This window comes from Etheostoma spectabile, chromosome 5 (genome assembly GCF_008692095.1).
Source record: "Etheostoma spectabile isolate EspeVRDwgs_2016 chromosome 5, UIUC_Espe_1.0, whole genome shotgun sequence".
NCBI classification, from domain to species: Eukaryota; Metazoa; Chordata; class Actinopteri; order Perciformes; family Percidae; genus Etheostoma; species Etheostoma spectabile.
Window position 1 is genome coordinate 35,570,453 of NC_045737.1, and position 17,713 is coordinate 35,588,165.

General features: G+C 40.6%; 1 long non-coding RNA gene across 1 annotated transcript in view; it reads right to left on the bottom strand.

The window, feature by feature from the left end:
* Positions 1–285: 285 nt before the first annotated feature.
* LOC116689575 (uncharacterized) overlaps positions 286–17,713 on the bottom strand; it is an 18,576-nt gene continuing 1,148 nt past the window's right edge. Inside the window, exons 2-3 of the long non-coding RNA XR_004332042.1 lie at positions 16,234–16,235; positions 286–598 (exon numbers count right to left, since the gene is read on the bottom strand). This is a non-coding gene — a long non-coding RNA (uncharacterized LOC116689575). The remainder of the gene's footprint in view (positions 599–16,233; positions 16,236–17,713) is intronic.

The window sequence follows — 17,713 nt, forward strand, 5'->3', positions numbered from 1 at the left end:
GGTCAGAGAGGATGATGTAACTTGAATACCAGCTACAAGCGATGATAGAAAGAAAGTGCTTAAACAGCAAAAACAAATGGCCCACAGCTTCATTTGAGAAGAGGACAAACAGATTGCTTCCGTCTGGGTTACGTTTCACTGACATTCCCATCACACACTAGCTTGGAATAACCCAATTAGATAGGAGTCGTGTTTGTGTCCACCTGAAGATTGTAAGACCAAAATTATCTCTCTTTTAGCAGTTTTTGTTTTCCTGTCTCTAACTGTACAGATCCACCGGGTCATGGGATGCTTCTGTTGCGCCGCGCTCCACTTTATTCCTATGGGCGAAATAAAGCGACTTTAAAGCGCCCGCAAAGCATCCTGGGACGGCAGCGCAGCATTTGAACGAATCATACCAATCCAAAAAGATTGCTGATGCCCATCTTTATGCAAATTAATCCGTTGAACGCGACGCAACCATCCAATAGAAGTAGAGTAAATCTTTCAAACAGGCCTTTGTCAATCTGAAACGAAGACAGATTCAGCAACTGTTTGGCCTGTTTCTCGCTTAAAATGTTTTCAGAAACACGTTTCAGTGAACTATTTTCGTAAAATACTTCCACATCATATTCCAAACTGGCCATTGCTGTCGTTTTGAAATTCGGGAGCAGCAAGACCCACGTGATACGTTCGTCCAATCAAGAGCATGGAGCATCAACCATGGATGGATTACGTGGCGACACCACGCTTCAGTTGTGTTGCCAAAATGGATCTGTAGAGTAACTGTGCCTTTCAAATTGTGCCGTTTGCTGCTGGAAAGCGTGTGTAGTTTTATTTACTTGTTGCTGGGAAAACAATTGCCTTCACAGTAGAAGCTAATCACCTCTTTGTGAAATGAGAAAAAGAAACAAGAACAAGAAACCTCTCGTTTCCCTGATTGTCTTTTTTTTGTTGTTGCTTTTTTCCATTCATAAAACCTAAAGTGTGTAGGCGTGCCATGTGGGCTCGGACAACGATGGCATTTAACCGCGTTAAGTCATGAGATGAGATGACATGGGCTTGATTTCTTCACAGGGAGAAACGGCAGTTGCAACATCAAAAAAAGCGGCGTACAGTAGGAAGGTGGTGAGACTTCGAGAGCAGTTTGTGAGTAGATTTAAAGATGTGGCGCTCAGACTGCACGTTGGAAGGTCACAAGTTAGTCAGTTTCACTCACTATGAGGGAGAAAACAAAGAGGATGCATCTACTGACACAAACTGCTTCTTTGTTTCACCTCTGGAGATCCTCTGGAACCACAGCGGTGGGGTTAGGGGCTCCACTGTTTTTTCACTTCCTGTAAACGTCACCTTTTCTCTTTGTTATCACACAGAGCAGCAGTACGTCACAACCGCACACTGTCACCATCAGTATTTTCACAGTTTGTTTCCATGTGTACAATTGTCCACGAATCAAACGGTTACACCACCACTTATACATTGTTGACTACACATCCACCCATGCAGGCACACACGCAAGCACACACACACACACACACACCCAACAACGAGTGCAAAATAGGAAGTGGGTAGTAGTGATGAAAGGACAGATGCAGTGGCTTGAAAGAGGGACAACAACAAGACAACAACACTTAAAAGCTTTTTCCGTTCCATTGCTTTCGGCTCTTGAGCATTTTCAACCGTTTTTTTGCCCTGTAGCATGAATGATCTCTTCAGTCTGGATAGCACATGGAAAATAATAAGAAGTAGCAGTAGTCATTTACGTCCCCGTCTTTTCCGCCTACTCATCTGAGATCCATTCATCTGCATCAACTCCCCCATAACATTTGAATCGAAGAGTTGACAAAAATCCGTCAGGGACGCTCTCCAGAGCCATTGGTAACGTTCAGACACATTTCACAATAGAGCACAACTGGAAAGTGGCTGACAACTCAAGTACAACAAGTGGGTGGTTTTGTGGTTTGGCAGCCTTGACATCAAGCATTTATTCCACCATCATTATTATTATTATTATTATTAAGTAGGCTTAGACAAGGTGAGCTTATCTAAAAACATCCGGCGTTCAAGTTTTTTTTAGCGGGATAGTTACAGAGGACAGTTTTATATTTTTAAAGATGATTAGATTATTAGAGTAAAGATTATTGTGGATGACACGCAGCAATGGGGCGCACGCCCCACAGAAGACAGTTCTGAGTTAATCATCTATCGGTGTTTTAAGCCCCCAACGTCTCCTTCCATACACTGCTACCTGGAAGGCACTCGGATTAGGCGACGGTCGTGGTTAGGGTTAGGTCTGGAGGGGCGCTGTGAGGGGCACGGGCACAAAGGGACCACTGGTGTGAATAAAACACTCAAAAACCTCCTTAAAAAACAGGTTGCGTTATATAAAAGCTATTTAAAAGAAGGCCAGATGTTAAAAGCAGATTGAAAGGACCACTGGACAGGACGGACAGCGGGAAATTGACCCTGGTCAATCTCCCGCTGTAATAAAGTTGACATACTTAAGATTTTAGTCCTACAGTTGCAGGTGCAGTTTAACACGGTGCAACACTCCAGGTCCTAGACTTCTGAGTACAACAAACACAGCAGCTGTTGCATCCATTTATAGCGCAGCCAAACAAATTCATAGTTTTAATAAAGAAGTCAGTCGATGAGAGTTACAACTGCAATGCAATTTAATTTAGTAGTTTTCCACACAACTGCAGGAAACAGTAAAGTCGGATACCGAGAATAAATTGTGTTTCCTGTGACTGCTTTACAATATGTCACCCCTTGTTTGTGAAGTAGGATGTTCCGTTAGCATTAGCAGTAATTTAATCCGGCGCTGATACGGTGTGGAGAGAACAGTCGCAGTCAACAATGAGGCCGTTTAAAAAAAGTTACAATGATTTTGGAGTACGTACATGAATCCTGTGAATACCTTTGGCTTAGATATGCGATCTAAATCCAACACAGTAACGGCGGACTCAAACTCTCATTTAGCATTTCTTTCATAGGTCTTTCTGAAAAAAACAAGGCATGTTCCTGGAGTTTACCCTCTACAGTATGTGAGACAGGAAGTCTAGGGCTCAAGGGAAATGGTGTTCGTTAAAGGCAGCTAAAAACAGAAAAAAAGCTATCGTCATTAACTAAACATACGAAGAAAGCCACAACCACACACTGACGAAAAAGGCTCTTTTACAACTTTAATAGTTTTGGGTTTTAGAGTTGTTACAGATGTCAGTGGGATGTTGAAAGAGCTTTTCTTCTGGAACAGAACCCAGAAATCCTGGTTTCACTTCAGGTTTTTATGAAAATCAACAAAACAGAGAGGTAATGACTGAATGTAACTGGTGAATGCTGGGGGGAATACAGATCCCAGATAGGGACGTTGATTCCATGAATATCTAAGGGCTGGTCATGATTTCACATTTTGCACATTAGAAATTATCTCTGGCTCCCTAGCTGTCTGCTTTAGGCCACTGGTGCGTCCCATATCACGCCATCTCGTCTCATGCCAAGGCATGTCCAACGGTAAGTTCAGAGGGTCAAAAATGCAAAAGACGGAGTCACGGTTAGTTCGTGACCACGTTTTGTTGCAATCAATTGAAAAACGTTTAAACTGTTAAAGTAACAATTTTAGCCATACATATAGTTTGCTGATTTCTGGATGTTATGTGTCCCTGATGTTAACGTACGTTTGATGAAACCTGCATCTGCGTTGGTTGATATTTGTTAGCAAATACTAGCTAACGTTACCATTTATGGTTGCAGACTTTAATGGTTTCTTTCTGTAGTTTTCCTTAAAAGGTACATATCAGTGTCTTTAAAAAAAATAACACACTGTAAGTGACACAATGCACAGTGGGTTGTACCGACTATCATTGTCCCCTTTGTCACACTTAAATATACAAGCCCCGTATATCTGGAAGGCTGACAAGCTTGGAGACCGTAAGGCAAAACTCACGCTTAATATATAGTATTTATTAATATTAATAATATTTAATATATGTATTGACTCCTTCAGCTGGTCAGTTTTGTTATCTACCAACTTTTACTACACTGCCAGAACATTAATCTAGTAGATAAAAAGTCCATCTATTTATTGCATAAAAACTTTGTCTATAAATGTTGGTCATATAGAATAAAACGTATTTGAATCCAGCCTTCAAAACCCACTGTTTGCAGTAGGAGTGCATTTGGAGAATGTAAATTAAGGGCATTAAATCCCCCACATTCCCAAACACAGCATCAAAGACTTCACGTCAGTGTCTGGAGGCTTGTTTGGGAGATTTGGGCTCTATAAGGATGACTTTGTGGACTAGTTGGTATTACATACACAATATAAATTTAGAAAATAAATAAAATGTATATTTGTGAAAACTTCTCAATTATTTGTTTGCATTTACACAGTAGTTTTAGATCAGTTTTATAGACCTCATTTAAATTAAAATAAAACACTATTATACAGGCTTTGTCATGACCAAATAAAAGAGGATCTGCACGTGGTTTTATATTCATGCGCAGGTGGAACAATGCAGTGATTTCCCATGCTCATTATGTCTTAATCTGGAGCACGCAGGCTCTTTAAGTCATCCCAGATGGCCGACTCATGTGGGCAGATGAGGGAGCTGGGATGAAGGGGCGGCGGTGAAGGACACTAATATCAAGGATGGCTTTGATCCCGCGAGGTAAATCCCTCTCTGATGTCACTGAGCCACTCCACTTTGCACACGCTGATTATTAATGAAACAGCACAAGCTGTGTTTCTCAGTCCTGATGGATTGAACACAGAGCACGGATAAATGAAGAACCAAAAATGTGTTAAGAACAATGATGAACCAACTTTGTAGGGAACGAAGTATTATCTAATCTAACCTGAACTGTGTATTATGTAGTATGAGACAAACCAGATACATATGAATGTAGGTGTAAATCTCAGTCTTGGCCTTTCTGTACAATCCCATAACAACCGTTTTCTGGAGGACTATCCACAATGGAGGTGCCCCTGGAGCTGTTCCCCAAATGCCCCCCGCTTTTAACTGTGTGTTGTAAACAGACCACAAAGAGAAATCATATTTTACATGGCAAAAAAAGACACATCTAAATTGCATTGTTTTGTCAGTAGTCTCGCTTTGCCAGACCCTCCTCCAAAGCACTCTGGAGGGTTTGGCTACTCCACATAGTAGTCCGGGATGGGAGGAAGACATTTTGTTTGTTGGCATTTCTTTAAACCAATCACAGTCGTCTTGGGCGGTGCTAAGCACCAAAGAGAATCCCCAATGCCGCTGCGAAATGGCCTCGGGAAGGAACTTGTTTTGGTGGAACGTGTACGCTCAAAGGATGTTTTAGTCGTACAACAGAAAGGACAGATAGTCTAGCTAGGAACTAACTGACTAACTAACTAACTAAATACAATATTGTAAAATCAATAAACATATGGCAATTGAAGATGCTATAATTACTATTTTTATATTAACAACAGGCCAAATGACTGTGTATTAACGGGGGTAACTCATAGTAATGAACCCATAGACCTTTATATGAAAGGAGCATTTTTTTGTCCTCATATCTAAATAGTATGTAATGGTTGCGGTTTTAATCACGTTGTTAACTACTTAGTTATGTTTAGACCCAGATTGTTGTTTGAGTTGAAATTATCTTAACTTCCAGTTACGCGCATGATGTAGCTCAGTTTGTTCCATAAACTAAAAAAAACAACAAAAACCAGCCGTTTACATGTTTTCAAACAGGACTCCGTCAGTCTCCGGTTTGTCCGACCCATTCACCACACGGAATTTGGGGCTCTTATACTTTGTCACCTCACTTCCTGCTTTGCTCCCATGAAAAACGACGGCGACCACTCGAGGGCGAAGTCACTCTTAACGTTAATATGAGTCGTAATTGCTGCTTAAACTAAAGACCCATGGGAGCGGTTTTTTTTCAGGGGAGGACCGTCTCTATAGTTTGAATGCCCAACCAAGCTGAAAGCATCATTACTGTGAAATCAAATCCCAGGTGTTTGTATTGGAGGACAATAACTTCACCACGGCAACACCTTGTTGCCCATTCCCTTCTGCCTCTTTTATCACAAAACAATATTCAGTGTCCTGTGCCGGAAAATCTCCACTGTACAACATGGCATGTAGAAAATGTGAATCTACAACTGTTCGTATTACAGATCTGGCCTCATCCTGCCGACCTCAGCCTCCCATGCAGCTCCTGAATTATTCAAAGGTTGACTTAAATTAAGTTATCTTTAATTCATAAGAAAATGCATGAATTGGATTTAAAATATTCAAATGCATTGGACTCCTACAGAGGCTGCTACTCAAATGTGCAATACGCACACTAATAATAGCCATGACTGATCCCAAAGAAGGTAACGCTGTAGTCGTAGCGACTCTAAACTTTGACATCTTACTAATACATCTGTTTGTTTGATTTCTACTTTAATGTTTTTATTCCTTCATTTTCTTCCCAATTGAGAGATTTACAATATCTGTTAATTGACTTCCTGTTAATCCAAAGATTTCTTGCAAAGAAGCTAACCAACTCAAATTGTAATTATGCATTGTTACAAACTTCCACCATTTTATCCTTTAATGGAAGCATTTTACTTGGTGCATGATACAAAATATATGAGGGTTGCTTCTTGCTTGTAGAGTTTACAGCATACGTTCTCTGAGACTCTCTTATATCCAACCAAAATTGGAATTGTAACTTGCAATGTCCCTAACTTTCGACTGGAAAATGAAATTGAATCGGGACCTTGTGAATCAGAATCAAATTAATTTGGGAAAATGTTGGTAATGCCCAGCCCTAGTGCACACAGAACACTCCTGCAAAAAGAGAGTGAACTCTGATTGAACCTTGCGTCTAAACACATAGGTTGAATGACTGAATGCCTTTTGAATTGTTTATTTTGTCCACGTCATTTACCGACATGGAGGACCACCAAATCGATAGGTGTGCTGACAAGGGGGTTAGAGGAGTTACAACCCCCCAATAATTAAAACTGGGCTTTTTCCGGAAGTTTTTTTCTTTTTTGGACATCTTTGTTGCTTTCTTTCAACAATTTTTTTAACGTTTTTGTCACCTTTTCCTAGTATGTTTTGGACAATTTTTTTTTTTAAGTTTTTTTTCTAAGAAGTTTTTTGACATTTTTTTTTATCCAAAGTTACACCCTTGACCAAATCTAACAGTGCGGTCATTTGCCAAAGGTGACTTTTACATCATCTGTTGTGTAAATTAGACTCAGACTGTCAGCTATCAGCTCAGTTAATAAGAAATGGAAGCTGGTTCATGAGAATAAGATGTGCCCCAGTGCAGATTTGTCAAACAGCTTCTCATCTTTTCATTTTGCCGCAGGCTCAGCACGTCAAACAGGCCCAAGGAAAACTGTTGCTGCTCCAGGTGACCAACGCCTCTGCCTCTGATCTGCCCCAATACCTGCACACGGGTTTTGTATTCTCCTTTTCTTCCAAGTCATGCATTTTTTATCAAGCTTTGAAGCATTTAAAAAAATTCTCACGGTCCCCTAAAACACAGTTTTAAAGCCTTTCATAAGACGGGTCATAAATGATTGAGTTTTACCTGAACCTGCCAACCCACACAAAGTTGTTGGTCACTCCTGAGAGGCAGCATACTAAAAGATAAAGGTGGGAGATTCAATCATTTCATCAAACTGTAGACCTGCAGTCTGAGGGGTGTTTTTTTCCCCTGGTTTCTCGCATATAAAATCCACCTTTCTTCACCTCAACCTCCCTCTGTGAAGGCAGGAGCTGCATGTTTGCTTAAAAAAATGTGAAAATGCAGTGAGATGAGCAAATGCAAGCTGCCAACAGCAGAGGTTTGAGCTTTGTCTGTGACATTAGCAGACATCTGGGCAGACTGTAATGACAGCAGCAGACTGCATGGGTGGCAGGGAGGTCCCTGCTTCCAAAGACAAATGTCACAGAGACCTTTGTGCTCAAAACAATTTGGTGATTTTTCCAAGATCCCCAGCGTACTGTACAGACACCCATAATCCCCCAAGGACGCTTAAATCATATTGTGACTGACTAAGGCAAAAATCTGAAATGCAACACAATAAAATACATCAGGATTCACAACTTGTACTTTCCATATAGACCTGCACTCACTTTTTAACCTCTCTAGAGACACGGCTGTGGAGATGACATTACCAGTTGATTGGTCCAACCACCACTTTGGTCCAGACAGAAATATCAACTATCAGATGGATTGCCTTGAAATTTTGGTCCCCAACCAAGGTCCCCAAATAATGAATCCTCCTGACAAGGGGAGGTTGACATTTGTGGTTTTAAGTCAAACAACAACTTTTGGATGGATTGCCATAAAATGTGGTCCAAACATTCATGTTCCCTCTTGGGATGAATGGTAGTGTGGTCTAGTGAAACCCTCCGGTCAGACCGGCCTGCCTGCATTTCAGACCTGTAAAAAATGACAAAAGTTGTACATCAAGCAAAAAGTTCCACCTACAAAGCTTCAACAATTAGCGTCATCAGTTCCCAAATGCTTATTGAGTGTTGTTAAAAGGAAAGGTTATGTAATACAGTGGTCAATATGCCCCCGCCCAGCTTTTTAGGAACGTGTTGCAGAAATCAAATTCAAAATGACTGAATATTTTCAATAAAACAATAAAGTTTCAGTTTAAACATTAAATATCTTGTCTGCGTAGTGTGTTTCATTGAAAATAGGTTGAAAATGATTTGAAATTTGAAAATCATTGTATTGTGTGTTTATTTAAGTTTTAACTTAAATGAACTGGGGTAAATTGGGGTGTGTAGGTTAAATGATGAATTGTTGATTACATTTATATCTATGTTGCTATTCAGTAATCTTCTGGGATGCAGTAGGATAAGATTTAAGATGAGTCCAACTGAAATTGGGGAAGAATTTGAGATTTGATGATGCACTGAAGATCTACGTAATAATGTAAATTTGTTGTTTTCAGTATTATTTCATGTTTCTAAAAATGCACCCAATATTATTCATAAGCCATTAATTTTGAATAACCTTGTAACTAAGTTGGACATTATTAAGTTATCAATACAGATCAATTACACAATCTTTCTAATAAATTAGAGATTTCTGAAATTAAACGGAAAAGGAAATTATTACATATTGTCACCGGTTTTCCTTTCAGTTGGTGTGATGATTGTACATTTCTGAACCGTAACACAGTTCATGACCTCTTTTAAATCACGATAAATGAGAAATAATAATGATATTGTTGCCAACCCAAACAGTATTCCTCATATCAGAAGTGCACAAGCTGTGTTGTGAGAGGAAGATAGAGAAGGCTGAATGGGCAATTAGTGAATCCCCAGCTGTATGCTCATGTCCTTATGTGATCATTCTGGATCATTTTCTTTCATTTCCGCTGCTGATCATGGACGTAGTCCAGCTGCTGGGAGTCAACACACGGATCTGTGTTCTCCGACGGCCGAAAGCTGCGCTCCTAATGTGATTAGCATGCTTTGGTGTGCAAGGCCCTGCTGTGGAAGCCCAGATAACCAATTACAGAAGGGAAAGCAACCCAAACGGAAATATCCCCACAAACTGAAGTATAAATTAAAAAAAAGAAAAACAAACAAAACCTAAATTTAGCATTGCTGTTTGTTTTACACTGCTGAAGTTACAAGCAATGGTTAATTTCTCCTCCTCAGTAGAGACACCGCTCACTTTCCCTCAAACGTTTGTCCTCTGAAGAGGCACATGCAGTTATATAAGAAAGATTGAGAAGGGCTGAAACTATTTCCTGAGTAATTCAAGTAATAAAACATTCATTTAATCATAGATCTATTTTAGAGCAAATGGGTGCATGGGAAATTGTGACTGTCACAAAAAGAGATGATGCGCAGACTCAGTCTTCTTGGTTCAAATCTTGCCTACAAGACAGGGACTATTTTGTCTCAATTGGAAATTGAGTGCATCCGTTTTAGAAATCTAGGAAATTACAGACCCATAAAATAAAGCGTGATGTCCAGTTGTAAACACTAAATTATGCATTTGTGTAAAGAATGAAAATAAAGAGCTTAAGAGGAAAGCCTCCGCACAGCTGGCCAATCACGTCTGGAATCGGATTGTCAGTTTTAGAAAGTTACAGAGTGTCCTTAAAATTCTTCAGTTAGCTGAACAGGTCACAACCAGCAGACATTATGAGACTGGTGACGAGTTGCAAGCAGACATTGTTTTGTTTTAGGGGTCGCAGGCCAAAAAGGTTGGGGACCATTGTCTTAAACAATGAGAAGCTCCAGCTCTCCCAACAAGAGAGATCCGTCCTGCGGTGGACTTTCATAACGTATGTGTAGCCAACACCTCTCTGAATGTCCACTTACAATACATATCAGACAAAGCTTCTGGCAGTCTCGTCTACACAAAGAAAGATTGCATGAAACATCATTATTTTTGTTCTTTTTAAACGCCATTTATTTTCATGAGTGAAATAAACTCCTTAGCATAGCAGACAACGGGAGAGATTGGAGGAAACTTCGGCTCCCTGTGAAGGTAATAACTGGGTTCCTGTTATTGGTTTTCTCTCAACTGAATTAGGTGCACCATCGTGTGCTGCCTACACACCAGAAGAACGGGAAGACTTGACAGTGGCTGCCAATCTTCCTCCAGGATCGCAGTGTTTCAGCAGTTTTTAATTAAAATGGTTTTAACGATTTGTGCCACCTATCCTGGCTGCCTGGGAGAGGAAATACAAGAAAATAAATTACTGCATCCATCTGCATCCATGCTGGTTAAGTTCTGTTTCACAACATTTCATTTGGGCTGATGTGCCACTTTAAACCAACATTTAGGGGCTGGTTGGTTACAGTTATTAACTAAAAACCTAAATTAAAGAAAAGCCAGACAGTTCTAAATATAGCTGAGGTAATTTTTTTAACAGCGAGAAAAGAAGATGAAGTGGAAAATGGTGGTCTGATACGTCTGACATGCCTTTAAACCAGGATACCAATAGTTGTAGAATGATGGGCTTCATACTCACTCTTGCATGTGTTTGGTGGTCTGAAAACAACCTAAAAAAGTTTTGAATGAAAGCAAATTTGACGGCAGAAGATCTTATTAGTCTGTAAATGTGTTAAGAACGTGCTGAACAGCTCTGTCGATCTTTTTTTTAACGTTTGTTGACGTTAAATCTAAGGAATTCAGCGAATGAAAGCGTCCGAGCAGCTCAACACTGTGAACACCCCCCCACCCCCGCATTCATCTTCCTGTGGACTTTACGTAAACACACCGGGCTTCTCTTTGGTTAGTCCGACTCATTTGCCCTGACTGAGCACATCATTACACTCAGTAAATCAATTTTACATACTTTCAGACAAGAAGAGTGCACCAGATATATCTCGGAGAAACGTCGACAGAAAGCAGAACCTGTCTGCTCCAACCTTACACCTTTAAGTCGTGATAAGACAGCCGACATACTAAAGGACTTCAAATATTGGCGTTAGAAGAGAATAATAAGCTAACAAAAGAAAAAAAATATTCATCTATATGGTTAAGATGACATAACAAACCTATTTGAGTTGCTCATTTAGAAAATGTTGGTTCAAAAAGAAGCATCATAGAAGGATTTGACTTTCCCATGTGTGGTTTTCATGGTTGGATTCTTAAACAAATTTCATGGTGTCAAATCTGACTTGTTCCCTTAGAAAGACAACTATCTTATTTACATATCTTATCAGATAATTGTATTCAAAGATTAATGTGTCCAAAGAAAAAGTACCCATTATGCAGCGTGTCAGAATGAATAGAAGCTGAATAGTGTCTTCTGAATGGGGGAAGGTCTGTCTTGATATCTCCTTTTGAGAAGAGTGGCGACCTGAATAGCTGGAACAAACCTACAAAAGAATTGACATGATCCTGTACTGCAAGGGGCACATCTGCTGAACCCACAAGGCATTAGAGTGAGGGATCATACCACCTTGACTTTTTCTCACAAGATGGAAAATCTCCGGCGTGTATCAAAGACATTCTGCTTCTTTTCAGGTTTGACTGCAGGCCCAGGGTGCTCTCACGTTCACTGGAATCTCAATTAACGTGACGCAACCGAGCTCTCTGAACAAACCGTACTGTGCTGCTTTGTAGCAAAATTCAGTTTATATTTCCAAAAATAGATGCGGTAGCTACCATGTAACACAAGTCTGGTGACGTTTAGGAAAAGCACAGACGCCTGCAGTCACGTAAAAACAAGAGGGAACTGGAGGGTTGAGATGAAAGGTTGAAGAAAGGAAAATATACCAGTTCATCCCAGATATGTCCGCTTTCCGCTCCGCGAGGGCTATCAATAGGCCGCAGCTTTGGGAACCTCTGATTCCATAATGAGATTGTTATGCTGTTTTGTCTCCATGGCAATTTTCCTTCAAAGAGAATGCGAGAGAAAGCTAATTTCCAAAAATAAACAACATTGAACCAGAAGAACTGACGGGGGCAGCTGAGGTCTCCTGGTTCAAACCTCATTTCCTGGTGATTGTCCCTTCATCCCTGTCCCAGGGTCTTCCATTTGGACTCGGCCATAGTCACGAAAATAATTAAGAAAATACTGAAGTCCAAATTCCCTCACTGCCACCACGTCAGGGTACATCTACATTACTACGGTTTCATTTTTAAACAACGTTTTGAGACCAAAATGATCTACACAAGAGTTTTAGCTCCAGTAGCAGAACTAATCTCCATCCATATTAAACACGCCTGACAACACATGTCCGATGACCATTCACACACACACTGGGCATGTGCGAGCCGCTGTAAACAGGAAGCAGATTGTCTGATGTCACTCTGTGGTTGAAATTCATGAACGTAAATACAGGAAATACTTTGGAGAGAGAACAACAATGCCAAAAAGTAAGAGCAGTGATTTGTATGCCTGGACAGACGGTGATTATTGAAAGGTATGTAAGCCCACAGTATCTACCTGATAAGACTGACTGATGTGCCTCGTTGTGTTTCAGAGGCTCGGTAACGCAAGAGTAGTGTGGACATGAGGCATAAACATAGAAAAAGCTAAACCTAGCTAAAATTTGTTTTATTGCATTTCATATATGGTTTTAACAGTTAGTTTTCTCACTTCAGTTTGAAACACTTGTCTCCACTCCCCCACTACTGATAAAGTAAAAGTCAAATTTAAACCTGCATTAAGACATATTTTGGTTCCTTGAGGGCAGCACAACAAGCTGTTAACTCAACAATGACATTTTTTAGTATCCTCATACGACGCTTCATGCGATATCTTGTGGAAAGCGTCGCATTTTTGTTATCCTCAAATATCCAGCAACATGAGTAAGCATTGCCTCTGCAATGTAGAACCTGATTAGGCAACTGGGTAGGTTTAGGAAAAGATTGTAGTTTAGATTATAATAAGTACATAAGTTATGTAACAAAATTGATAAGTCAATGCTGACTTTTGCTTTCACACGGGTGAAAGCCCTGCGTTTGTTTGAGCCATCCCTCCCTACGCAGACTTTGTCGCTCTTTATACTCCTGTCCTGGATTCCAATTATGTGGATTACAAACAAATTAGAGAAGTGCATTACATTTTGTAGGTATAAGTACTTACAGTGAATGAGAACAGCTGCATATTTCACCTTAGCAAACACTTTCTTATCTACACATGATGCATACTAACCAACATTAGCATTTATTGATGTCATGTCATGGCCATCTTGATGAACTTAGAAACACAATATTCACTCTCGATAATCTTACTTTTGTTCTTTATCAACTCCTAAAGGAAATGTCTGTAATTGTGAATAAATAGTTGTGAACTACTCCATCATTTGGAACTGAGCAGGCAGTGTACAGTGGGTTTATCAAGCTTTTTCTCTTGAAAAAAACAAGGAAATGTTGAGGAGGGTTCCTTACATGGTCTGTCTGCCCTCGATTTCGTGTTTCTCGCTCCCTCTCAATGCCACCTCAACCCATGTTGCTGTCTGCATTGTTTCTTTTCGAGATAAGCGTGTGGTGGCGCTGTTCCGTAGCTGCCGCCCGGAGGCTTGCTCCAACCTAAGTCAAATTCCTCGTATGTATACTTGTTTGTCATACCTGGCGAATAAAGCTGATTTTGATTCTGACTCTGATTACATGAGCATTCCCTTTCACAGTCAATCAACTGATCCATTTTCAATGTAAAGAATAATAATTGTTGGTTAGTGGTTATTGGTAGCTTCGGTCCAGAGCATGACTTTGTCCACGTTGTGATGATAATGTTACCTTCCTGTCACTGTGGCATTTTCATTTCTTTGTACCAAGGTTTGAAGAGTGAGAGGGGAGGCAGGATGAGACCCGCAATGCAAGGCAGTCTGAAGCTGAGTCTGTTGTGGCAACCCAGAGGGAAAACAGTGGCACGCTTCATCAATAGTCCTGCAGCAAACGACTGTTCCCATCCACCATTACTACACTGCAGGCTGAGACTCAAGACCACCGTTTGGTCAGGGTTGCACCTTTTTTCAAATTACGCTCCACGCAGCAGTTCTCAGTTCATTAAAAACAGTGTTTGTGTTCCTGAATAAAACAAACTGGATTAATAAAAAGGGATATTAGCAGTCACCACGATGCCCAAGCAATTTGTTTGAATTTTAAACCTGCTTTCCTGTCAACTGAGCTGTGTGGGATGAAGCAAACAGAAGGTGTTTTACTGCCATCCTCTCGTCTCTTCATTAAAATGCAGCACCAGCCTGCAGCTGCACGCAGCGTGGATAGAGAGAGGAATGATGAAACCAAAGCTAAAAATAGCTTGCTCCCAGGATCCCCCCCTCATAAGGCACTGTAAACACTCAGAAAGGCAGCGACAGGCAGCACCAGCCAAGGTCTGCTTGCCTCTGTGTGTGTGTGTTGGACATATTGCAGTCCTCGCCTCCCCTCCTCAGTCATAAACCAGTGTTTGGTTTGGCAAGCATGCATCATCGAGCTGCTGTACAATTAAAGCCATCCGTGGGGTTTGAGGGACGTTACCGCCTTACATATTTGCAGCAAACACAAAGCAATCACCTCAATAAACCAGCTCAGTATACCTTCACAAGTAAAAGGTAACAATCAGCATTATGCAAGCATGACAACACGGCAGTCCCATTTATCACAAGGTTAGTTATTACACAGGGTATCAACTTTTTACACACTATATGCAAACAGTGTCAAAGTCTGTACACACATACAGATCCTGCTAATCTCAGAGTAAACTCAGCAGCATTGAAAAAGCTGTTCTGATACTGTAGACAATCTCATTTGATCTGTAGTAATTTAATAGACATACATAAACATCAGTAAATAAAGAATGATGTGAATTTAAAGCTAGTAGTAAATGTGCAACATACTGTAAATAGGTGGATATAACATCACACAAATAGCCACTTACAATCAAATTAAATGTTCTCACGGGAAGCCAGAAACCAGGACGGTTGGAGCGTTTCAATTCAATGCAAATTAGACCAGGATGATGACGTCAACAATTCAAACAACCTCAAAGCCCACACACAAAAATCACTCCTCGTGACTGAAGAGGACAACATATGCGCCACAGCCTGGAGATGGCAGAGGAACCCCTGGGGATAAAAACTGTATGTTTGGGCCAGATGAGCTTTTACAGCCTGAACCGAAAATACTGCCAAGTGGCTTCACCTAATTTAAACCCACGGCTCACTGACTGGGAAGTTTGTTTGTGCTGGATGCTGATCAAGAGTATTAAAACCCCCAATCAATGAGAGCAGTACAGCTGAGGAACGAAAAGGGTGTTCTGTGCATCATCTGCTCTAAATCGATTCAACACCACAACCGTGTGAATAGCTTTAAAGGGGCGTTATGCGTTAGGCGTTATGCAGTTTTGGCTATTTCATCTGTTTTCTTGTTTTGCTCACAGGTTTCTCTATAGGGCCAAAGGTGTAAATATTAGCATATATATAGAATATCGGGGTGACGTGGTTCACAGTACAGTATATCCATAAACCAAAAGCCTTATTAATCAGAAAACTTTATTGATCCCCCTCAAGGAAAACAGTCACATTTAAGTTGAATAAAGAGTGAGAAAAAAGGCAATTGACCAAGGGGAAACTTAATTTCTTCACTGTTATTTTACACATTAAACACAACACACTGGCCCACACACACACACACACACACACACACACACACACACACTTCTCTAGCTAGTAGCCCACACTGCATACTTTGGTCCCTACAGGGACTTGAACCAGCGACCTTCTGTTCCCAAACAAAGACCCCACGGACTGAGCTGCAGATTAACACGTCGACCGCTATGGGCTTTGACTACGTGCCACCATTCGTTACGCAGACCACAGCACAAACTATGCATCCTAGTGTGTAAGCAAATAGGTGACAAGTACAATATTTTTTTACCGTACCAAACAAAATGATGATAGTCATGCCAAATGGTGGTCTGGCTACAAATATCTTGTGAAATATGGGTTGTTGTCTATTTAACATAAACTTAAAACTCCACAAACATATGTAGTTACTTTATGATATACTAACTCTGTGCCTTGGAAGTAGCAGTGACTGCTGTAGGTGGAAAACTACTGTAGTTTAATCCAGCACTTGCCCATTTGCGCTTCTATTCTTGGTTTTAAAAAAAACTAAAAAACAAAAACACCTTCATGCAGAGAATCTCTCTACGGGCTCATTCACATACACATGTGGTGAAGCTTGACAGGCAGCGAACAATCAACTTTTATATGGAAAAGCTCACCAGTTGTCGAGCTCCACCAAACACAGCATCCTTTGCCCGTGTACCTCCTTTTTTGGCTGACGTTCATGTTGAATATAACTTGGATCTTTCTTTAGTGAAAAATCACAACTCTAACTAACTTGTAATCTCTCAATCACACATCAAAGGTGAGAACAGTGGACTGGATCGGACCCAAATTACAGTTGCAGGACTGTAATTTTGCAGGAGGAAGTTTGTTGCAATATGACACAAACATGTAAAGACCTTGCACGCTTACGTGCAACCACACAGGTGATTTCATTTAACTCACCTGATAAGATTTGTTTTTGAGGACTGTGTGGGTGTATACAAGCTGTTTGGCATCTCTCCAATCAGCCTGAAAACACCTGTGGGCATGTGCAGGGCACAAATTAAGTTACACATTTTTTTGTATCTCCTGAACAAATGTTGTTTATGTTACTGTGTAGGTAGGAATTACTTTAACATATGAAAGACACATCAGAGAGGAGTTATTCAGGGCCGTCATTTTAAAGGGACTTCAATAAACTTCAATGTGTGCCACGACTCTTTTATACCTAATGGGTGCCAAAAAGGATACACCTGTGTGTACTTAAAGTATTCTCATGAATTGGTTTTCTAAAATATCGTACAAAAACTTAGGCACAACAATTTACAACAATTGCCAGCCTGCCAGTTAAGTGACAAAGTTAAGTGTAGCAGTTTTTACAGTTAAAGTTAGCCAAAAAAAGGTGACTCTGACAGAGCACTTCGAGGCTGAGTTGCAGTTGGGTTAAGCCGACAAAAGTTGACCGTCATGACACCAAAACTAAAGAAAAAAGACGGGTTTGGGTTAAAACACTGGTACCCTTACGTACTACTCCTGGGACAGGAACACCTGTTTCCTGGTTAAAAGTCTTGTGTTTTCCCCTTATCTTCTTCCGGGACACAAACTCCATTCACCCACTTAAAAGACCTGAGTTTTAGGACCCAAACATCCACCAGACCTCCCCCTATGGAGATCTTCCTGGTCTTATACCGGCAGTCAAT